Source organism: Gorilla gorilla, chromosome 20 (assembly GCF_029281585.2).
Source record: "Gorilla gorilla gorilla isolate KB3781 chromosome 20, NHGRI_mGorGor1-v2.1_pri, whole genome shotgun sequence".
Lineage (NCBI taxonomy): Eukaryota > Metazoa > Chordata > Mammalia > Primates > Hominidae > Gorilla > Gorilla gorilla.
This window is the reverse complement of record NC_073244.2, coordinates 58,025,711-58,050,231: the sequence shown is the minus strand read 5'-3', so window position 1 is coordinate 58,050,231 and position 24,521 is coordinate 58,025,711. Positions and strand designations below refer to the sequence as shown.

The following is a 24,521-nucleotide window of genomic DNA, read 5'->3' as shown; positions in this document are numbered from 1 at the left end:
CAGGTCCACCTCATCCCTGGGAGCGAGACCCCCTTCCCCCTTATAGTGGCCGTGGTCGCTGACTCTCGTGTCTCCCCTGTTCACACCCCAGCCATCGAGGGTGAGTACAGCGGACCCAAGCTTGAGGACGACAAAGTGACAATCACCTTCATGAAGGGGCTCATGCAGTGGTACAAGGACCAGAAGAAACTGCACCAGAAATGCGCCTACCAGGTAATGCACCTGTCAGGTACCGGGCACCCGGGAACCCTGGGATGGCTTCACAGCACTGCCAGCCGCGGGCACTGAGCAAAACGACAGGAGAAGGGCAGCCACGATAGCCAACACCAAACAGGAGTCGTGGTCATTATGGATTGGCAGTAATCCCTCCCAATATTCAGATACAATGAACTATCTCTACAAATAAAGCCACCAACCTTGGCTCACTTGTTCAGAAGATAGCACCCTGTTAGAGAAATCCAAGAAGCACCAACCCTCTCACTACACATGACACTGATTTCCTTTCGTGGACAGAGCTCCAATTCCTTGTATTGGTGTCTCTGATTTAGAAAAGGCTATTATGGGCCAGGCACAGTGGCTGACACCTGTAATCCCAGCACTTTGGGAGGCCGAGGCAGGTGGATCACTTGAGGTAAGGAGTTCAATGCCAGCCTGGCCAACATGGTGAAACTTCTTCTCTACTAAAAATACTAAAATTAGCTGGGTGTGGTGGTGCACACCTGTAGTCCTAGGTACTTGGGAGGCTGAGGCAGGAGAATTGCTTGAACCCAGGAAGGGGAGGTTGCAGTGGTCCAAGATCATGCCACTGCACTCCTGCACTCCAGCCTGGGCAAGACAGCAAGACTCCATATCAAAAAACAAAAACAGAAAAAGAAAAAGAAAAAGAAGGAAGGAAGGAAGGAAGGGGCTATTATAAATGCTCTAAAACTTTAGAAAAAAACTTCAATGACACTGTTAATTTCCTCCAAGGCTTACAAACCGAGGTTTCTAGCCTTGCTTCAATAATTTCACAAAATGTATGAGTCTGAGCTACTCTAACTGCCCAAAAAGGAGGTATAATGAATGAAGCTGTCATTTCTGTGTTAATATCTCAAGAATTTTTGCCCACACTTCAGAGGATTTTAAAGAACAGATGTAAATCTTATCAGATAGGTGATACTTTTTGCATTTATTTATTTAGTTGGTTACATCTTGGCTCCTGGGAATCTCTCCTCTGGTGAATTTTCCAACCCTTGGCTATATTATTCTCCTCCTAGTCATGATATTAACCTCCCTGGGAGTTGCATCCTCTTAAGGGTTTCCAATGCCTCTCAACAGCCACTGATGCAACCAACGACACCCATCTGCATTAGACAACTTGGAGAACCTAAGGACTCTACCATGTATGTCTAAGATGACTATGCAGCTATCAAAAATGACTATACACCCATCTGTCCCAGCCAATAGCACTCCCAGAAAGTAATGCTATACGATTTCATTACCCCCTCAGCTTGCTATGTCAAAAGGGGAAAGTTGTTAAAATAAAATGGGTGGAGCCAGGCACAGTGGCTCACACCTGTAATCTCAACACTTTGGGAGTCCAAATTGGGAGGATCCTTGAGCCCAGGAGTTTGAGACCAGCCTGGGCAACATGGCAAGACTCCATCTCTACAAAAGTAAAAAAAAAAAAAAATTAGCTGCACAAAGTGGTGCATGCCTGTGGTCCCAGCTACTTGCGAGGCTGAGGCAACAGGATCACCTGAGCATAGGAGGTTAAGGCTACAGTGAGCTGCGATCGTGCCATTCACTCCAGCCTGGGCAACCGAGCGAGACCCTGTTTCACACACACACACACAAAAGTAGGGGGGTGGACCCAGACTGAGAATTCCCCAAGAAGACAAAATCAGGCCACATAAGCAAAACCTAAGGTACTCTGACTTTTGAATGTAAGCGAAACTCAACTTAGATCTCGATCTCTCTCTCTCTCAATCTCTCTCCCTTGTTTTTTTTTTTTTTTTTTTCTGAGATGGAGTCTGGCTCTGTCGCCCAGGCTGGAGTGCAGTGGCGCGATCTCGGCTCACTGCAAGTTCCGCCTCCTGGGTTCACGCCATTCTCCTGCCTCAGCCTTCCGAGTAGCTGGAACTACAGGCGCCCGCCACCTAATTTTTTGTATTTTTAGTAGAGACGGGGTTTCACCATGTTAGCCAGGATGGTCTCAATCTCCTGACCTCGTGATCCGCCCACCTTGGCCTCCCAAAGTGCTGGGATTACAGGTGTGAGCCACCGCGCCCGGCCATCTTCTCCCTTTCTTTCCTTTCTCCTTTCGTTTCTCTCTCTTTCTTTCTCTCTTTCTTTCTTTCATGGAATCTTGCTCTGTGACCCAGGCTGGAGTATAGTGGCATGATCTCTGCTCACTGCAGCCTCCATCTCCCGGGTTCAAGCAATTCTTGTGCTTCAGCCTGCCAAGTAGCTGGGATTATAGGCACGCACCACCACGTCCTGCTAATTTTTGTATTTTGTATTTTTTTTTTTTTTAGTAGAGACGGGGTTTCACCATGTTGCTCAGGCTGGTCTCAAACTCCTGACCTCAAGTGATCTGTCTGCCTCAGTCTCCCAAAGTGCTGGGATTACAGGGGTGAGCCACCGCACCCAGCCAGCTTAGGTTATTTCTTACAAATGCCTCTGATAATCATAAACGAAACTTAAGTTGCCTTCCCCAAATGATATAAGAGGATTGCTTTTAACCAGTCCCGTGCAGTCTGGAAACCTCCACTGTATAGACAGTCACTGTAAAGGTTAAACCACTTCCTGATTTTTGCTTTCTCAGCCATCCTGTAACAACATGCCTCTGAGCTTCTTACTACCTGGGTTGAGGTCTCCTGGATTGTGCCCTGTCCCCACTTTTTTTTTAATGACAACAAACTTTTAAATATTTATTCATTGGATCTGATTTTGTTTTGGACACTGGCATGCAAAGGGGAGGGAGATGGTCATAGGACTGTTGTCAACGTTCAAAAGCAAAACAGGATTTATATGAGAAAGGTAAGAGAAGGGAGAGAAAACTTCATACTGAAGTCTGGGTGCCCTGGCTCACACCTGTAATCCCAGCTCCTTGGCAGACTAACATGGGAGGATCACTTGAGGCCAGGAGGTCAAGGCTACAGTGAGCCATAATCACGCCATTGCACTCCAGTCTGGGCAACAGAGCAAGACTCTGTCTCAAAAAGAAAAGAAAAATACAACTTTTGACTGAAAACAATGAATTGTGTTTTCACATTTTGGTGGTCAAATTGATTATCCAGAAACTAGAAAAGAGCAGGATGGCTGGAAGAGTGAAAGAAAGCTTTTTTTTTTTTTTAAAGAGACAGGGTCTTGCTATGTTGCCCAGGCTGGTCTTGAACTCCTGGCCTCAAGCAATCTTCCTGTCTTGGCCTCCCAAGGTGTTGGGATTACAGGCATTAGCCACTGTGCCCAACCAAGAAAGCAATTTCTGATATTTGGGATTTTCCAGAAAACCTGAAGAGCTTAGCTGTGGAGTGTTTGTAGGAGGCTGTCTCCGTGACATCTGCTGTGACCTCCTGTTGGCAATGGCCCATAGTTAGCCCAGGTGACCCCATTCCTTCCTCAAGCTTTCCTCAAGGTCTGTTTTTTTGGTTTGTTTGTTGTTTTTGAGATGGAGTCTTGCTCTGTTGCCTAGGCTGGAGTGCAGTGGTGCAATCTTGGCTCACTGCAACCCCCATCTCCCGGGTTCAAGCGATTCTCTTGCCTCAGCCTCCCGAGTAGCTGGGACTACAGGCGTGGGCCACCACGTCTGGCTAATTTTTGTATTTTTAGTAGAGATGGGGTTTCACCATGTTGGCCAGGCTGGTCTCGAACTCCTAACTTCAGGTGATCCGCCCACCTCAGCCTCCCAAAGTGCTGGGATTACAGGCGTGAGCCACCGTGCCCGGCCCTTCAAGGTCTATTTTATCTCCTTCTATGTCTATATCCACAGTAATATCTATGTCTACATTGATGTTTATGTCTATATCCATGTCTACGCCCACAGCTCTATCCTAATCTATACCTCACCATAGGGGCTGCTATATCCTTATTGGTGGCTTATCCTCTATCTGCAACTATATCCACATCTCCATCTACATTCAGATCAGTCTCCCTCTCTCTGTCTATGTCTGTGTTCATTTTCTAGAGCTGCTGTCATAAATTCTCACAAACTTGGTGGCTAAAAATAACAGACGCTTATTTTCTCACAGTTCCGGAGGCCAGATGTTCAAAACAAAGATGCCAGCAGGGCCTTGTTGGCTCTGAAGGTTCTGTGGGAGAATCCTTTCTTGCCTCCTCCAGCTTCTGGGGGCTCTTGATGTCTCTTGGCTCCAGTCTCTGGCCTTCTCTTCTTCTCTGTGTCTTTTCTTTTGCTGTGTCTTTTTTTGGAGGGGGCAGGACAGGGACAGAGTCTCGCTCCATCGTCCAGGCTGGAGTGCAGTGGCTGGCGCGATCTCGGCTCACTGCAACCTCCGCCTCCCGGGTTTAAGCGATTCTCCCACCTCTGCGTCCCAAGTAGCTGGAATTATAATTGCCTGCCACCATGCCTGGCTAATTTTTGTATTTTTAGTAGAGACGGTTTTCACCATGTTGGCCAAGGCTGGTCCTGAACCCCTGATCTCAAGTGATCTGCCCACCTCAGCCTCTCAAAGTGCTGGGATTACAGACATGAGCCACCGCGTCCAGCCAGGTTTCACTTATTTCTGTGGATTCTTGGTCCAACCAACAAGTTTCCCACAATTTATTACATTATTTTAAAAAAATCTATCATCATAAAAATAATACATGTCTGATATTATTTTTCTATAATATTCTGGGCATTATTATATAATATTCTAGGTGGTATTATTATTCTAGCATACTATTAAACACAGAAAGAAAGACACGGAGGTCAGCAGCCTTCAAAGATGGCTACTAACAATTCCTCCCTTCCCTGTACACACGCATCACTCCTCCCATCACCAGGGGGGTCTACTTCCCCTCCCCTCCATTCTGGGCAGGCCTCGTGACTTGTTTTGACCAATAGAATGTAGCAGAGTGATGTGTCAATTTCAAGCCTAGGCCTTAAGAGGCCAGGAGACTCCCACTCTTGCTCACTTGCATGCCAGCTGCCATCTTGCAAGGAAGCTAAAGCTGGGTTACAAAATAGTGAAAGCCCAGGTGAATGCAGAGAGGCTGTGTGGGGGAGAATCAGCCTATTACCAGCTGACATTAGCCACACAAGTGACCCAGGGAGAGACCAGCAGCAGAACCACGCAGTCAACCCTCTGAATCCTAGTAAGTCATTGTTTGAAGCCACTAAACTCTAGCGGGTTGTGAACAGCAATATGTGGCTGAAGCAGACACCCCTCCCTTAAGCCCCCAGCCCAGAGAGGAACCCTGCTAACCTTTTGATGCAGGTCCTACCAGATTTGTTTTTTCCTGTGCTTATACATATAATAAAAAAAATCCACAAAATAGACATCTTGGCTTATTTTTACATTTCAGGAAAGCTGTTCAGAATGATTTTATTAATAGTACAGCTGCAGCAGGAAGAGGAAATATAGCAAAATTTGCCTCTTAACCACGAAGAGTCATGCTGAGCTCTTCATAGCTATGAAAATCAAAGACCCAAATTTACAGACTTTGCACATTTGTGCTGAGTTACTTTAGTACTTTGTCTACAGGTCTCCACAGGCCCAGTGGGGAGGAACAGTTATTTCTTAAGCACCTTCCAAAAATTTTTGAGCCAGAAAAAAAGTATCGGTTTCAAAATACAGAAGAAACTGGCAAAATCACAGTTAACTAATGCATCATTAAATATTTCATAGTAAATCAAGTCAAGTAATTGTTAAATATTTCTATCATGTCTTTTTTTTTTTTTTTTTTTTTTGAGACAGGGTCTTGCTCTATCACCCAGGCTGAAGTGCAGTGGTGCGATCACAGCTCACTGCAGCCTCAACTTCCTGGGCCCACGTGATCCTCCCACCTCAGCATCCCAAGTAGCTGTGACCGAAGGCATGCACCACCACACCTGGCTAATTTTTTTATTTTTATAGAGATGGGTCTCCCTATGTTGCCTAGGCTGATTTCAAACTCTTAGCCTCAAGCAATCCTCCCACCTTGGCCTGGGGATTACAGGCGTGAGCCACCATGCCCAGCCTCCATGTCTTTACATTTGAGAACAATTTGTAGGTTAGCTTTGTCTTTGTTTTTTTAGAGATGGGGGTCTTGCTGTGTAGCCCAGGCTGGACTCAAACTACAGGGCTCAAGGCATTCTTCATCTCAGCCTCTTGAGTAGGTTTGACTGCAGTCATGTGCCACTGTGCCCAACTACCTTTGTCCTGGTTCCTAGGAATTCTCCAGAAGGCAGAATGAGTACAAAGAAAACACAGGCAAGTTTCTGTTAAAGAGTTACCTGTGGCCACAGTTCCTCTGGAAGTTTAACATAGAGTTACCATATACTATGCTATCGCCATCCCCAAATTCATATGTTGAAGTCTTAACTCCCAGCACCTCTGAATGTGACTGTATTTGGAGATGGGGGTCGGTCTTTAAAGAGGTAATTAAGGTAAAATGAGGCCGGGTGCGATGGTGGCTCACAGCTGTAATCCCAGCACTTTGGGAAGCCGAGGCGGGCAGATACCTGAGGTCAGGAGTTCGAGACCAGCCTGCCCAACATGGTGAAACCCTATCTCTACTAAAAATACAAAATTTGCCTGGCGTGGCGGCGCATGCCTGTGATCCCAGCTCCTTGGGAGGCTGAGGCAGGAGAATTGTTTGAACTAGGGAGGAGGAGGTTGCAGTGAGCCGAGATCATGCCATAGCACTCCAGCCTGGGCAACAAGAGCGAAACTTTGGCTAAAAAAAAAAAAAAAAAAAAGTAAAATGAGGTCCCATGGGTGGGCCCTTAATCCAACCTGACTGGTGTCTTTATGAGAAAAGGGGACCAGGACACAGCCCCATGCAGAGGGAAGACCATGTGAGGATACAGGGAGAAGACGGCCATCTGCACAGCCAAGGAGAGAGGCCTCAGGAGACACCAACCTAGCCAACACCTTGATTTTGGACTTCTGGCCTCCAGAATTGTGAAAAAGTTAATTTCTGTCATTGAAGCCACCCATTCTGTGATAGTTTGTTACAGCAGTCCTCAGCGCGTGGAATACGATGCCATTTGTATGGCAGACAGTCTCATTGTACACACGCGTGTTAATGTGTGAGTATCCCTGTGGGGCGCAGAGATGGCTGGGGGAGTTCCCCGCTGCCCTGCTCAAAAGGTGGAGCCTGCCCCACCCTCCCCAACCCTTTGCTTGACCTTGGCTTAATCACTGTGGTCTTTATAAGCTTTGCCTGCCAGTTCCCTCTGAGACTTCATTTCCTCCCAGGACTGGGTCCTGCGCTCCCGTCTCGCTTTAAACTAAGTAAGAACATTTATAGAAAATGCAAGGCCCGGCCGGGCGCAGTGGCTCACGCCTGTAATCCCAGCACTTTGGGAGGCCGAGGCGGGCAGATCACGAGGTCAGGAGTTCAAGACCAGTCTGGCCAACATGATGAAACCCCATCTCTACTAAAGACACACAAAAAATTAGCTGGGCTTGGTGGCATGCTCCTGTAATCCCAGCTACTAGGGAGGCTAGGGCAGGAGAATTGCTTGAACCCGGGAGGCAGAGTTTGCAGTGAGCTGAGATTGTGCCATTGCACTCCAGCCTGGGCGACAGGGTGAGACTTCATCTCAAAAAAAAAAAAGAAAGAAAAGAAACCGCAAGGCCTCAGGATAGAGGACTTCAAACTTTGTTTTGGTGCTACCAAAAGCGTTTTTGAAAACTGTCTCCTCATCATATCAAATATTTTCATCACATAAATTGAAAAAAGTGTATTATTATTATTATTATTATTTTTGAGATGGAGTCTTGCTCTGTCACCCAGGCTAGAGTGCAGTGGTGCAGTCTTGGCTCACTGCAACCTCTGCCTCCCAGGTTCAAACAATTCTCCTGCCTCAGCCTCCTGAGTAGCTGGGATTACAGGTGCCCGCCATCACACCTGGGTTTCACCATGTTGGCCAGGCTGGTCTCAAACTCCTGAACTGAAGTGATCCGCCTGCCTTTCCTCCCAAAGAGCTGGGATTACAGGCCAAGCCACTGCACCCGGCCATGGCTACTAAGTTCTTAGGACATAAATACTTGGGTTGTTTAGACCTCACCTGATGAGGAATTGAACAGTTAGGTATTTATTTGGGGGTGCTATGAAAAAATGGCAGCTGGTACATTGAGCAAGTTCACGGTGATCTGCACAGGGCACAGGGGTTGAGAGCCTGGGCTCTGGGCTCAGAAGACCTTGGTTTGCCACCTCACTTTGCCATTCCTGGGCTCTGTGCAACCTCTGTGCCTGTAAAATGGGACTCGTTCAGAGTTATGAGATTAGTGACAAAAGCCCTTGTAAAATATTCAGACAATCCCTGGCCTGTGTTAGGAGGCAATAAATGTTAGCTTTATGAATTTATTTATTTAACCAAAATGGACTCATTCTATGTACATATTTCTACCAATTTTTTTTTTTTTTTTTTTTTTTGCTTCACTTACTGTTACCTGGACATTTTTTCCAGCCTCCCCAAAGGGACCTAGATTGTTTTTTCTAATAAATGCACAATTTGACTGTTACTTCCCTCTTCCTCAGTCTGCACCCTTCAGTTTTGTTTTTTGTTTTGTTTTTGTTTTTGTTTTTGAGACAGAGTCTTGCTGTGTCTTGCACCCCAGGCTGGAGTGCAGTGGCACGATCTCAGCTCACTGCAACCTCCACCTCCCGGGTTCAAGCAATTCTCCTGCCTCAGCCTCCCAAGTAGTTGGAACTACAGGTGTGCACCACCATGCCCAGCTAATTTTTGTATTTTTAGTAGGGATAGGGTTTTGCCATGTTGGCCAGGCTGGTCTCAAACTCCTGATCTTAGGCAGTCCACCTGCCTTGGCCTCCCAAAGTGCTGGGATTACAGGTGCGAGCCACTGGCGCCTGACCTCAGGGTCTTTTTAAAATAAGAATTTCCAAGACCTTGAGGTTCCCTGGGCTCCCCTGAACCTAGGATACAGACCTGCAAAAGCCTGCCCTTTCCTCATCAGAAAATAGGTCCTTGTTCTCCTCTCCCAGACCCTCACCCTGTAGTTACTTTTCCCTCTTCTGGGGAAGGAGTTCCATTTCCTCCTCCTAGCATTTGAAGTCTCTGTGTCCTGCCCTGGCTAAGGCCCCTTGCAGGGTAAATCTCAGTTCTGCCACCTCCATGCCTCGTGACCCAGGACAGGTCCCTCAATTTTCCTGAGCTTCAGTTTCCTAATCTGTATCACAGGGATAAAATAATAGAACCCGCATCTCTGGGCTGATGTGACACTTTCAGAGGTTACCCCCTAAGGCTATGAAGAATCTGCCTTAAAGTGTGCAGGCTCCCCGGGTAGTGGCAGTGGGGAGGGCTGCCTGGCTAGAGGCCCCCTTTGCATGAGCTGCCCCTCTCCATCCTCATCAAGGGGTCTAACACCCAGTCACCACTCTCTCTTTTGAGAAACTTTGCCACAAACAGGACAAAGAGCTGTGAAGTCACAGAGGCTTGAGCTGGAAGTTTATCTGCAGTTTGGATGCTGTGCGACTTGGGAAAATTAAACACCCTCCCTGATCCTTGCTTTCCTCCTCCTCTACCTTGGCTGGGTCTCATCTAGCAGTTGATTTAGAGATCAGGTGTGTGGAGCACTTAGCAGGGGTCTGACAAGCAGTAGGGCTGATATTAGCAGTTATTCACATTGTTATTGTTATTCCTTTCTCCTTAGGTGGGGGCGGAGGGGGCATGTTTTGGTGGTGGAGGGAGGACACTTGGTAGATGCATTGAATTCTAGATTTTTTCTGCCCTCTAGTGGGCATGAGGAGCCACAGCTCCGGGAGAAGGAAAATACATCCACCCTTTAAACAGTTAGGTGAATTCATTCTTTTTTTTTTTTTTTTTTTTTGGTAAGACGGAGTCTCGCTCTGTCACCACCCAGGCTGGAGTGCAATGGCACGATATTGGCTCACTGCAGTCTCCACCTCCTGGGTTCAAGCGATTCTCCTGCCTCAGCCTCCCGAGTAGTTGGGGCTACAGGCGTGCGCCACCACACCCGGCTCATTTTTGTATTTTTAGTAGAGACAGGGTTTCACCATGTTGGCCAGGGTGGTCTCGAACTCCTGACCTCAGGTGATCCGCCAGCCTCGGCCTCACAGAGTGCTGGAATTATAGGTGCGAGCCACGGCGCACGGCCCTTTCTTTTGTTTAATAAACCTTCTCGAGCCCCTTCTCCATACTGGAGACCCAGCGGTGACCATGACAATACCGGACCTGCCCTCTTGGGACTCAAAGTCCAGTGGGAGAGAGAGAACTGACAACCCCAAGGGGACACCCGACCCAGTCCACGTGCTTTAGACTGGATGAAACCAGGGAGAAGGGTTGGCCAGAGCTTTCTTTCCAGATCTGGAGCACATGGTGAAGGGCTGGGTGTTGTCTTGAGGGCACTGGGGAGCCATGGCAGGTTCCAGGCAGGGGGAGGAACAGGGGCAAATTTGTGCTGCCATGGGTGAAATGGGTGGGATGGGGGAAGACTGGGGATGGGAGACCTAGGGCTGAGAGGGGGATAAGGAGGCGCCGGGATAAGGGGTGGGGCCATGGGTGGGGGAATACCAGGGCGAAGCCCCTGGCTCGGAGGAGAGGGAGGGCCTCGCCCTCTTGTGGTCTAAGGGAGGAAAGGATGGTCTCCAGCCAGATGCCCCACCTCATTCAGGCCTTCCTCACTGGGGGCCCCATCTGGAGTTCTCCTGTGCACACCACAGTAAGATTCCAGTAAGTCCGGCTGCCTGGGACAGGCCGCCAGGTCGGCCAAGGATGACCAAGAAAACACCATTTGGCCCCATCCTGGGGAGAAAGAATGGGCATTTGTGTGACCAGGATTAGGGGTGGACTAGGGGAGGGGACGTGTCAGTGTGTGTGTGTGTGTGAGTGTCAGTGTGTGTGTGTGTGTGAGTGTCAGGGTCGGGGTGATGGTGTGTGTGGACATGTGAGAGGGTTTCAGTGGGTGTGGCATATGTGTGTGCAAAGGTGTGTGAATCTGGGTATGCTGGATGTGCAAGTGTGTGTGAACATGTCGGTGTATCTGGATGTGTGTGTTAGAATGTGACTAGGAGTGTGAGCATGATTGTGTGTTTTGTGAGTGTGTTGGCACCTGTGTAAGTCTGTGTGTGTAGGTGTGTGCCTATTAGTGTGACTGTGACACTAGCTGACAGGAGCCCACGGCCACACCTTGAACCCGACAACCCCTGCCCTCAGTCTCTGCAAGGACCCATCCTCAGCATGCTCCCAAATTTTGGGTGTCACCTTCAGTATAATCCTCACATATTGGGGACTTCCCAAATACAGGGTCACCAGCTTCTCATGTAGCCAAAACCAAATAAATGCAAAATGAGTAAAAACAAACACAAAAATGAAACCAATGTGAAGAAAGGAAAACATAAAGCCAAAGAATGGGTGGGAGAGAATTGCAAACTAAAACGAGGATTTTAAATGGAAAACATGGCCAGGTGGGCAGCTCATGCCTATAATCCCAGCACTTTGGGAGGCCGAGGCAGGCAGATCACTTGAGGTCAAGAGTTCGAGACCAGCCTGCCCAACATGGTGAAACGCTGCCCCTACTAATAATACAAAAATTAGCTTGCGTGTTGGCGCGCGCCTGTAGTTCCAGTTGGGCAGGAGGCTGAGGTGAGAGGATGGCTTGAGCCTGGGAGGCGGAGCTTGCAGTGAGCTGAGATCAGGCCACTGCACTCCAGCCTGGGCGACAGAGGCAGACTCCGTTTCTAAATACATATATAAATAAATAGAAAACATTTACGTTTGGATACATCCCACTTCCTCACCTAACTGTCCCCACTCTTGTTCAGGTTCTGGCCCCCTGGTGGAAGTCGGGCAGGCACCCTCCCGGGGCTGACACTGGGGAGCAACATGAAGTCAAATTTTCATCCCATTTCTCAGATGAGGAAACTGAGGCTCAGAGGTGGGGAAGAGCTCGAACTCCGGTCTGTCGGCCCCTCTGATTGCCACCCCCTTGTCCCTCGGGAGAGTTAGACCCGATGTCGCGCTGGTCCCTACAACACCATCCCCAGGTGCTGAATGCTCAAGCCCCTCCTGTGGTTCAAGCAGGGAGAGGAGCGCCCGAGACACGCGGCTAGGAGGGAGGAAGGAGAGTTCCACAGACAACAGGCGACGCGCTCGTGTTCCCCACCAGGGGGCGCTGCAGGACCGCTGGCTAAAGCGCCGGCTCCGAACGCCCTGGCCCGGTGGCTTGGCCTAGTGGTCCTCAGCCTGGCTTGTATGTTAGAATCACTTGGGAGTGCTTAAAGATCCCAATCTTCAGGCCACACCCCAAAACAGCGGAATCAGAGTCCCTGGGAGTGGAGCCAGGGCATCGGTATTTTGCAAATCTTCCCCTAAGTGATTCCAAAAGTGCAGCCAGATTGGGAACCACTGACTTATAGAGGTTTTCATGACATAAGGTAAGGAAAGATACAGAAGAATATGTACATTGTGGCCGGGCGCTGTGGTTCACATCTGTAATCCCAGCACGCTGGGAGGCCGAAGGTGGGCAGATGACTCCTCAGGAGTTGGAGCCCAACCTGGCCAATATGGTGAACCCGGGGTTCTACTAAAGGATTAGGTACTAAAGATAGGAGAGATATCTTTTGTATCTACTAAAGATACAAAATATATAAAAATTGTCTACTAAAGATACAAAAGATACAAAAGATTATCTACTAAAAGATACAAAGATACTTGGCCGGGTGAGGTGGCTCACACCTGTAATTCCCGCACTTTGGGAGGCCGACGTGGGTGGATCACGAGGTCAGGAGATCGAGACCATCCTGGCTAACACGGTGAAACCCCGTCTCTACTAAAAATACAAAAAATTAGCCGGGCGTGGTGGCGGGAGTCTGTAGTCCCAGCTACTCGGGAGGCTGAGGCAGGAGAATGGCGTGAACCCAGGAGGCGGAGCTTGCAGTGAGCCAAGATCACGCCACTGCACTCCAGCCTGGGCGACAGAGCGAGACTGTCTCAAAAAAAAAAAAAAGAAAAAAAGTTTGCCCAGCTTGGTTTGGCTTTGCAGTGGGGAGCTGGGATTCAGTATTCATTACAACAATAACTATTATTTTTATAGCTCTTACTATATTACAGGCACTGTTTGAAGTGCTGAGATGGCTTTAACACAAATTTAGGCGCTCTTACTGTGCACATTTTACAGGTGGGGGAAACTGAGGCTTAGGGATGGTACATGCCTTGCTCAGGGTCATATAGCACTGGAATCTGAACACAGGCAGTCTGACTTGACTCACACCCCATTCGTGTGACTCTGGAGTCTGTACCTGGGCGACTGTCAATTGTTGCCTCCCTCCCCCACCCTACAAGCCCCAGGGAGGGGGAAAGCAGGGTGTGGGGGAGCAAGGGCCAAGAGAACAAGGGGAGTGAGTGGAACAGATCTCTAGGCGCCCGAGGCGCCGGCCTGGGAGAGTGCACCGTCCTGAGGCTCGCAGTGGTCTCTACACCTCCCCTCTCCCACGAGGGGGTCACAGTCAGGTGCAAGGTGGGCTGGCGGTAACCAGCGCTGATTAATAAAGTTTATTGGACTTGCTGAGGGTCGTGCGGGCCTCGCTGGGAGCCCTTCTCTAAGAGGGAACAAGGCTTCCATCTTCTTGATGATGCTAAGAGAACGAGATCCCTATTTTCAGGTACATAAATGAAGGCCCCAACAGGTAATTAAGCAGCCGAAGGTTGTAAGTGACAGCAGGGGCTGGGGGTGGGGTGAGCCCAGGCAACAGCACTGCAAATATCCCTCCCACACCAAACCCTGTCCCCATCTCTTGTATGCGCCTCCCCCATCCCCCAGCTCCCCACTTTAGAACCAAGAATGTCCCCACTCGTCCTCTCCCTGGGAAGGTAAAGGCTAATTTGGAGTCAAGATTCCAGTTTTGTGGGGCGATTTCCTCAAAAATCCTGCTGTCTGGGCTGGGTGCGGTGGCTCATGCTTGTAATCCCAGCACTTTGGGAGGCCAAGGCGGGTGGATCACTTGAGGTCAGGAGTTTGAGATCAGCCTGACCAACATGGCGAAACCCTGTCTCTACTAAAAATAGAAAAATTAGTTGGGCGTGGTGGCACGTGCCTGTAATCCCAGCTACTTAGGAGGCTGAGTCAGGAGAATTGCTTAAACCCGAGAGGCGGAGGTTGCAGTAAGCCAAGATCACACCACTGCCCTCCAGCCTGGGTGACAGAGTGAGACTCCACCTCAAAAAATAAAATAAAATAAAATAAAATAAAAAAGAAAATCCTGTTGTCTGAGACCATAACCATGAATTTGGGAACTGAATTTAATCCTCCTTGAGTTAAAAATAATGAATATTGTTGCTGCCATCTCTGGATTACAAAAGTGGCCATCTCATAGCTGAGCCCTTGGCTGATGCTCTCGTGGCATCCCAGGGGTAGAGATGGTTGTGTCCATTCCAGAGAAACACAGATTTAGACTCTTCAGGTCTTTTCTCTGCCAGCTGTTGCCACAGGGCACACTGTGGGGCATGGTATCCAAGACGATTGCTATCAGTTCTCCTGCCCTATGAGCCCACTACCTTTCCCATCAAGAGATGGGATCTCTTTCTCCTCAGCTTGAATCTGGGCTAGCCTTACGACTTGGTTGGACCAATAGAATTCAGCACAAGTGATGTGATACAAGTTCCAGGTGTAGCCCTTAAGAGACATGGCAGGATTCACCGCCTCCCTGTTAGAAGCCAGCCGCCATTGTTAAAAACTTCAGCTGAATTAAATTTAAAGTTTAATTGAACAATGAACGATTTGTGAATTGGGCAGCCCCCAGAATCACAGCAGATTCAGAGAGACTCCAGGGATGCCTCCTGGTCAGAACAAATTTATAGATTAAAAAAAAGGGAAGTGGCTGGGCACAGTGGCTCACACCTGTAATCCCAGCACTTTGGAAGGCCAAGGCGGGCGGATCACGAGGTCAAGAGATGGAACCATCCTGGCCAAGATGGTGAAACTCCATCTCTACTAAAAATAAAAAAATTAGCTGGGCGTGGTGGTGCATGCCTGTAGTCCCAGCTACTCAGGAGGCTGAGGCAGGAGAATCCTTGAACCTGGGAGGCGGAGGTTGCAGTGAGCAGAGATCGCGCCACTGCACTACAGCCTGGCGACAGTGCAAGACTCCATCGCCAAAACACACACACACACACGCACACACACACACACACACACACACACAAAAAACGGGAAGTGACATACAAAAATCAGCAGTGAGGTACAGAAACAGCAGGATTGGTTACATGTTGGTGTTTGCCTTATTTGAACACAGTTTGAATTAGGTTTTCGATCTTGTCTGCCTATTAAGCTAGGTTATAGCGTGTCCACAAGGACTCAAAAATAGGAGTATAGAATCCTTCTCAGGCCATATTTAGTTTGCTTTAACACCATGTAAGAAGCCTGACCCCTGTGATCCTGCCATGGTATGAGGAAGCCCAAGCCAACCATGTGGACAGGCTGTGTGAAGAAAGAGATGCCAGACAGTCCCCAGCCATTAGAATCATCCCATCCGAGGTGCCAGACATCTTAAGTGAAGGAACCATCTTGGACATCCCTACCCTAATGGAAGCCCATCAAGCAGAAGAACCAGCCAGCTGAACCCAGTCCTGATTGTAAAATCAAGAGAAAAAATATACTGCCACTGCTTTAAGCCACAAAGTTTTGGGGGTGGCATGTTTTATTGCAATAGATAACATCCACTCGAAAACTCAAAACCCACCCATGGCTCCCATCTCACCCACAGCAAAACCCAACGTTTTTATCAGAGCAGTAGGGCCCTGAATGCCTCCCATTCCTGCATTGTTCTTTTGACTCTCCAATGGGCCAAGCTCCCCTAAGGGCCTTGGTACTTACTGCACACTGTACCTTGTCTCCCCATGTCTTGCCCCTCAGTTCCTTCTGCTGTCTGCTCCTGTGTCACCTTCTCACTAAGATCCTCTTTGAGCACCTCTGCACCCACTTTACACCGTGTTAATATTACCTTGGCACTTACACTTGACGTGTTATGTATTTTATTTCTTCAAATATATATATACATGTATATATACACGTGTATATATATATACACACACACACACACACACACATATATATAGAGAGAGAGAGAGAGAGAGAGACAGACATAGCCCCGCTCTGTCCCCAGGGCTGGAGTGCAGTGGTGCAATCTTGGCTCACTGCAGCCTTGACCTCCTCGGCTCAAGCTATTCTCCCACCTCAGCCTCCTGAGTAGATGGGGCTACAGGTGTGTGCCACCAGGCCCAGCTAATTTTTGTATTGTTTAGTAGAGATGGGGTTTCACCATGTTGCCCAGGCTGGTTTCGAACTCCTGGGCTCAAGTGATCTGCCCACCTTGACCTCACAAAGTGCTGGGATTACAGGCATGAGTCACTGTGCCCAGCCACTATATATATATATATAGAGAGAGAGAGATGTATATATAGATGTGTATATAGATGTGTATATAGATGTATATATAGATGTGTATATATATGTATATATATATATGTGTACATATATATATGTATGTATATATATTTTATCACTTATCCATGTCACCTGTGACATCAGTTCCATGAGGGCAGGGATTTTTGTGTTTTGTTTGATGCTATGTCCCCAGTACCTAGAACATGGTTTGGCACACAGTAGATGCTCAATAAGCATTTGTCCCTGCAGTAACTGAACTTGGTCTCCTCTCCCTAATACTCAGGCCCCCATGGTGCCAGCCCCCACCCTCTTGGTACCCAGTATCATCTTTTTTTTTTTTTTTTTTTGAGACGGAGTCTTGCTCTGTAGCCCAGGGTGGAGAGCAGTGGCATGATCTCAGCTTACTGCAACCTCCGTCTCCCAGGTTCAAGCAATTCTCCTGCCTCAGCCTCCCAACTTGCTGGGATTACAGGCTCCCACCACCATGCCTGGCTAATTTTTGTATTTTTAGTAGAGATGGGGTTTCACCATGTTGGCCAGGTTGGTCTCGAACTCCTGACCTCAGACGATCCAACTGCCTTGGCCTCCCAAAGTGCTGGGATTACAGGCATGAGCCACCGTGCCCAGCCCAGTATCATCTTTTTAAACAATTTTACTACAGGCTGGGCACGGTGGCTCATGCCTGTAATCCCAGCACTTTGGGAGGCCGAGGCGGGCGGATCACGAGGTCAGGAGATCAAGACCATCCTGGCTAATACAGTGAAACCCCGTCTCTACTAAAAATACAAAAAATTAGCTGGGCGTGGTGGTGGGCACCTGTAGTCCCAGCTACTTGGGAGGCTGAGGCAGGAGAATGGCGTGAACCTGGGAGGCGGAGCTTGCAGTGAGCAGAGATCATGCCATTGCACTCCAGCCTAGATGACAGAGCAAGACTCCATCTCAAAACAAACAAACAAACAAACAAAAAACAATTTTACTACAGTCCTTCCAACACTTTATTACAAAAACTTTCAAACATAGAGCAAAGTTGAAAGATTTCACAACAAGCGCCCCTATCCCCACCTCCTAGATTCTACCATTGACATTTTATCATGCCTGCTGTATCACAGGTGTGGCTGTATCCCATATCCATCAAACCATCTCTTCTTGTGCATTTCAAAATAAATTATAGATTATCTGTCCACTGCCCTCTTAATGCTTCATATCATTAACTAAGGTTTAATATTTGTTCTTTTGACAGAAGAATGTAAAATACACACAATAAAATGCACAGATCTCAGGTATAAATTCACTGAGTTTTGACAAATACATACCCCTGAAAAACCAAATGCCTGTCAAAATACAGAACTCAGGCCGGGTGCAGGGGCTCATGCCTGTAATCCCAGTACTTTGGGAGGCCGAGGTGGGAGGACTGCTTGAGTCCATGAGTTTGAGACTAGTTTGGGCAACATGGCAGAAGCCTGTCTCTACAAAAACATACAAAAATTAGCTGGGTATGGTGGTGTGCCTGTCATCCCAGCTACTCAGGAGGCTGAGGTGGGAGAATTGCTTGAGCCCGGGAGGCTGAGGTTGCAATGTGAGCTGAGATCGCGCCACTGCACTCCAGCCTGGGTAACAGAGTGAGACTCTGTCCCAGAAAAGGAAAAAACAAAAACAGGCCAGCGCGGTGGCTCACGCCTGTAATCCCAGCACTTTGGGAGGCTGAGGCAGGCGGATCACGACGTCAGGAGATCGAGACCATCCTGGTTAACACGGTGAAACCCCATCTCTACTAAAAATACAAAAAAAAAAAAAAAAAGCCAGGCATGGTGGCAGGTGCCTGTAGCCCCAGCTACTCAGGAGGCTGAGGCAGGAGAATGGCGTGAACCCAGGAGGCAGAGCTTGCAGTGAGCTGAGATCGCACCACTGCACTCCAGCCTGGGCGACAGAGTGAGACTCCATCTCAAAAAAAAAAAAAAAAAAAAAAAAAAAAATAGAGAACGCCCCATCATCCCAGAAAGTTCCTGCATGTTCCTTTCCAGCCAGTCCCTGAATTCCAGAGGCAAGCACTGCTCTGATTTTTTTCCACCATAGGTTATAGTTTTGCCTGTCCTAGAATGTCATACAAATGGAATCATAGAAAGATGTATGCTTTTAGCTAAGCGCGGTGGCTCACACCTGTAATCTCAGCACTTTGGGAGGCTGAGGCAGGTGGATCACCTGAGGTTGGGAGTTTGAGACCAGCCTGACCAACATGGAGAAACCCTGTCTCTACTAAAAATACAAAATTAGCCAGGCATGGAGGTGCATGCTTGCAATCCCAGCTACTCGGGAGGCTGAGGCAGCAGAATTACTTCAACCCAGGAGGCGGAGGTCGCGGTGAGCCCAGATTGTGCCATTGCACTCCCACCTGGGCAACAAGAGCAAAACTCCCATCTCAAAAAAAAAAAAAAAAGATATACACTTTTGTGTCTTGCTTCTTTACTCGTGAGGCTATCTTGAACTTAAACCAGGGTCTTTTTCCAAGGAAAAGCTTTTTCTGGCATTGTCCATCTCTTGACTAATTCCTTCCTTCTCAGGCCAGTGTCCCAAGGGTCCAGTTATGCAAACTATTTTAAAAACTAAAGACTTTTTTATGTGGTCCCCTGGGATACTCTGGTCTTTGGAGATCTCTTCATTCCTTGTCTTAAAGCAGACCCTGGTCAACTTGGGTCACTAGCTGTTTCCTCCCAGGAGTGGTTTTTTTTTTTTTTTTTTTTTTTTTTTTAATGGAGCTTCCCTCTTGTCATCCAGGCTGGAGTGCAGCAGTGGCACGATCTTGGCTCACTACAATCTCCACCTTCTGGGTTCAAGTGATTCTCCTGCCTCAGCCTCCTGAATAGCTGGGATTACAGGTGCCCACGCCATGCCCAGCTAATTTTTGTATTTTTACTAAGATGGGGTTTTACCATGTTTGCCAGGCTGGTCTCAAACTCCTGACCTCAAGTGATCCGCCCTCCTCGGCCTCCCAAAGTGCTGGGATTACAGGCGTGAGCCCCCGGGCCCGGCCCCAGGAGCAGGTTTTATCCCTTGGTACCTTGACTTTGTTTCTCACAACCCCTCCGGCCCCCCAGAGCCATTACTCGTCCTACAGCACCTCATATGTCTCCTCCTTGGTGCATGTCACATCTTACTGAATGCTTGCTTTTACTGTTTTTCATTTGTGTGTGTGTGTGTGTGTTTTGAGACAGAGTCTCATGCTGTCGCTCAGGCTGGAGTGCAGTGGTGCGATCTCAGCTCACTGCAACCTCTACTTTCTGGGGTTTAAGTGATTCTTCTGCCTCAGCCCCCTGTGTAGCTGGGATTGCAGGCACCCACCATCATGCCCGGCTAATTTTTGCTTTTTTAGTAAAGATGGGGTTTTGCCATGTTGGCCAGGCTAGTCTCGAACTCCTGACCTCAGGTGATCCACCCGCCTCGGCCTCTCAAAGTGTTGGAATTACAGGCGTGAGCCACTGCGCCCAGCCTAGCTTTTTGTTTTCTTTTGCAAATAGTGGGTTAACATTTTTTAGCATTTTCTAAGGTGGAACATGATGAGGCTTGACTAAGGTTGAAATCAATATTTCACGGTCCACTCTAGTGTGAATGGAATCACTGATACACTTCATCCTGTATCTTGCTTGCTTCTCTGCAACAATAGAACATGGCCACTTGCCAGAAAATACACTGGGACCCAGCTCACTGTTTTTCATCATCACATGAAAATCCACAGAAAGGCTGTGAAGTGATTTATTCACTCTTTTCATCATTATGAATTCGTAGTTATTAGTGGTTCATATCTGATCTCCCTATGATGTCAGCCAGGCACTGATCTGATGTAGTCACAGTCATACCCCACACGTGTGGGTTCTTTGTGTTTGCTAAATGATTAAATGAACAAATGAATGAATGAGTGCTGAGGAGGGATGGTGCTGCTGAAAGTCTGCCTAGTATCCCTGTTAGAATCAGAGGTTTGGAGCCAGACACGGTGGTTCACGCCTGTAATCCCAGCACTTTGGGAGGCTAAAGCGGGCAGATTATGAGGTCAAGAGATCGAGACCATCCTGGCCAACATGGTGAAACCCCATCTCTACTAAAAATACAAAAGTTAGCTGGACGTGGTGGCAGGTGGCTGTAATCCCAGCTACTTGGGAGGCTGAGGCAGGAGAATCACTTGAACCCAGGAGGCGGAGGTTGCAGTGAGCCGAGATCACGCGACTGCGCTCCAGCCTGCTGACAGAGCAAGACTCCATCTCAAAAACAAACAAACAAACAAACAAAAGAATCAGAGGTTTGGAATCACAGAGACCTGAGGTCAAATTGATGTCTCACCACTTCCCAGTTGTAAAAGACCTTCCACCCTGCGTGTGTGTGCACACACACACAGCCTCAGATTTCTCATCTGGGAAATAGAGATAATAATGGGGCTGGCTTTACATGACTGTGGTGAAGATTAAGTGAAGCAATATATTAAAGGCTATTCTAGCCAATGTCTGGCATAAGATCATCCCTTGGCATGGTGTGTGTGATGTTATAATTCCTCCTTTCCTTTCTTCCTCCATCTGTTCAATACAAGATTTACTGAGCACCATGTTATACTATCCTCTTTGTATTATAGAAATGTTATTCACATTTAACAATATATTATTGGAGCAACAGAAAGAGCTAAAATACCTTTAGGAATTGCATTGGGCTCTGTTAAAAAAGTCAACAATTAGCCGAGCGCGGTGGCTCATGCCTGTAATCCCAGCACTTTGGGAGGCCAAGGCGGGCGGATCACAAGGTCAGGAGATCGAGACCATCCTGGCTAACACAGTGAAACCCTGTCTCTACTAAAAATACAAAAAATTAGCCGGGTGTGGTGGCGGGCACCTGTAGTCCCAGCTACTCAGGAGGCTGAGGCAGGAGAATGGCGTGAACCCAGGAGGCAGAGCTTATAGTGAGCCAAGATTGTGCCACTGCACTCCAGCCTGGGCAACAGAGCGAGACTCTGTCTAAAAAAAAAAAAAGTCAACAGTTGTGGTGGTAAAAGCACAAACAGCAATGAGAAAATGGGAAAACACTATGAACAGGCTATTTAAAGAAGGGGATTTCCAAATAAACTAAAAAAGAGATGTGCAAACTCATTTGTAGTTGGAGAACAATGAGCTACCACCTTATGCCCATGAGATGGGCAAATCCTAGAAGCCTGGAGAATCTCCAGAGGTGGGAGTGGGCACTGGGGGCACAGGAATCCTCATATGTGAGCAAATAGGGACATTCATTGCACTGAGTGCCTTGCAGGACGTGGTAGAGTTAGGAATACGCAGACCCTAGTCAGGCACAGTGGCCCATGCTGTAATCCGGCACTTTGAGAGGCTTAGGAAGGAGAATTGCTTGAGCCCAGGAGTTCGAGACCAGCCCAGACAACATAGTGAGGCCCTATCTCTACAAAAATTATTTTTTAAAATAAGCAAGACGTGGTGGTGCATACCTGTAGTCTCAGCTACCCAGGAGGCTAAGGCAAGAGGATCACCTGAGTGCAGGAAGTCGAGGCTGTTGTGAGCCATGATGGCTACTGTCACTCGGTGACAAAAATAAATAAATAAATAAAGGAATATGCAGACCCAAGCAATTCTGCTCCTGGGACCTATGCCAAGGGCAGTCTCAGTGTCTCATTCTCATTCAACATCATAAGAAAATGTGTACAAGAACATTTATGGTAGAGTATTTGTGCTGTGTGTATGTGGGAGCAGGAGATGGATCTGGGTGTGCACTGGTTACTTTCACTGTGTAACAAACCAACCCTGACTTAGTGTCATAAAGCAGCAACATCTCATTATGCCCATAGATTCCATGGGTCGGTAGTTATGAAAGGGGATGGCTTCTTTTGGCCCATAATGTGTGGGGCCACAGCTGGGATGACCCCAATGGCTAGGGTCTGGAATCATCTGGAAGCTTCATCACTCATATGTCCGGTGCCTGATTTGAGACGATTTGAAGACTGGGCTTAGTTGGAGCTGTTGACTTGAGCACCTACATGCAGAGCTCTCCATGTGAGTTGGGCTTCCTCACGGCATGGCAGCTAAGTTCCAAGCAGTAATTATTCCAGAAGAACCAGGCAAAAGCCTTTTATAACTAACCTTGGAAGTCACCTAGCATCCAGCTAACCTTGAAAGACACAGAGCAAGTGGATGTATGCTAGCAGTTGAGGTAGTCACAAACTCACCCAGATTCAGCTTCAAGGAAAGAGGAGGTAGATCTCACCTCTCAGCGGAGTTAAAGAACTTGCAGCAATGTTTAGCAACCATGCAGCCACACTCAGCAGGTGAAATTACCAGCAAGATACAGAACTGGGATCAATCTTAGACACGTTACTGCTGAGTGCTAAAAAAAAAAAAAAAATGCACACACACATACACACACACACACACAAACCATGAGAAACAAAAAGAGATAGATCATGGAAAACAAGTTATGCAAATTTAGCCTAGATGCCCCCAAACAGCAATGCACATTTTGCAGGAACACATGAAAATAAAAGGACAGCCATCACAAAATGAAAAGTGAAAAGGAATGGGAGAGGGGGATGAAGATAAAATGGCATTTCTAAGACGTGGAGGCAGGCGGAGTTGACAGCTCCTTGGATGTAAACGTGTTGAAAGGCAGACCTGCCATTCATCACCCTCCAGACACACGGGAGGTAAATTGATTTTGTGTTGAGGATGTGCTGATCTGGTTTCCCTGGCAACACTGCTCTGAGGCTGAAAAGAGAGGAGCAGAAAGACAACGGAGGGGAGATGGGAGATGAGTCTGCAGTGCACTTAACTCCCACGATTCAATTGTAACTTGCTGGAGAAACACGCACACACACACACGCACACACACACACACACGCCCGGCTGAAAAATATGGTTTTTTCTGTTTTGGGCCCTAGGGAACATTGTGTTATATTCTCGAGTATGTATATTCTCCAGCGATTTGGTCTCAGGACCTCTCAAATTATTAAGAATTTTCAAGGACCCTAAAGAGCGTTTGTTTATGTGGGTTATATGTGTCGATATTTACTCTATTAGGAATCTCTCCTGATAAATTAAAAGAATATGGTATTTGTTAACCCTTTCAAAAATAGTGAGCCATGATTGAGCCATTGCACTCCACCTGGGTGACAGAGTAAGACCCTGTCTCAAAAAAAAAAAAAAAAAAAAAAAAAACGAGAGAGGGAAAAGAATAGACCCTGAGCCCCAGGCCCCGTGCACGTAAGATCTAACAGTGACCAGCCAAGTAGGGCCATCTGGAGCCCGAAAATGTCCTGCCTAGTAACAAACATGTTACACACTCATGTAGATAACATATATATATATATTTAAATAGGATTTTTTTTTTTTTTGAGACAGAGTCTCACTCTGTTTCCCAGGCTGAAGTGCAGTGGCACAATCATGGTTCACTGCAGCCTCAAACCTCCCAGGTTCAAGCAATCCTCCTACCTCAGCCTCCCCAGTAGCTGGTATTACAGGCATGGGCCACCACAACTGACTAATTTTTCTCGTGTTTTTTGTAGAGATGGGGTCTCCTTATGTTGTCCAGGCTGGTCTCGAACTTCTGGGCTCAGGCAATCCTCCTGCCTTGGCCTCCCAAAGTACTGGGATAACAGGTATGAGCCACCTTGCCTGGCCCTAAAAATAGATATATTTCCCAAAACAAAACAAAGTTAGTGAGAAGAGTGGCACTGTAGTATTTTGGTGTTTTTCAACTCACTTTCATATCTGGCTCAACAATCCTTGACCTGCCTCCTGGTTCAGTCAGCTGCAATATGGCACGGCATGTAGCCTCTGGAAAATTCCACTGAACACTGGTAAGAGAGTAAGAGTGAAAAGACAAATAATGGTTTAGTATTATGAAAATGGTTTTTATCTGATGGATGCCCTGGAATGTCCTTGTAACCTGTAGAGGTCCCCAGACCACACTTTGAGAACCCTTTCTCTGGCC

General features: G+C 47.6%; 1 pseudogene across 2 annotated transcripts in view; it reads left to right on the top strand.

Moving 5' to 3' along the window:
* The window catches only part of PPP5D1P (protein PPP5D1), a 128,499-nt pseudogene that overhangs the window by 79,241 nt on the left and 24,737 nt on the right, over nucleotides 1-24,521 (top strand). For both annotated transcript variants that reach the window (XR_010132011.1, XR_010132012.1), the window contains exon 3: nucleotides 92-213. The product of XR_010132011.1 is annotated as a protein PPP5D1, transcript variant X1 (transcript). The remainder of the gene's footprint in view (nucleotides 1-91; nucleotides 214-24,521) is intronic.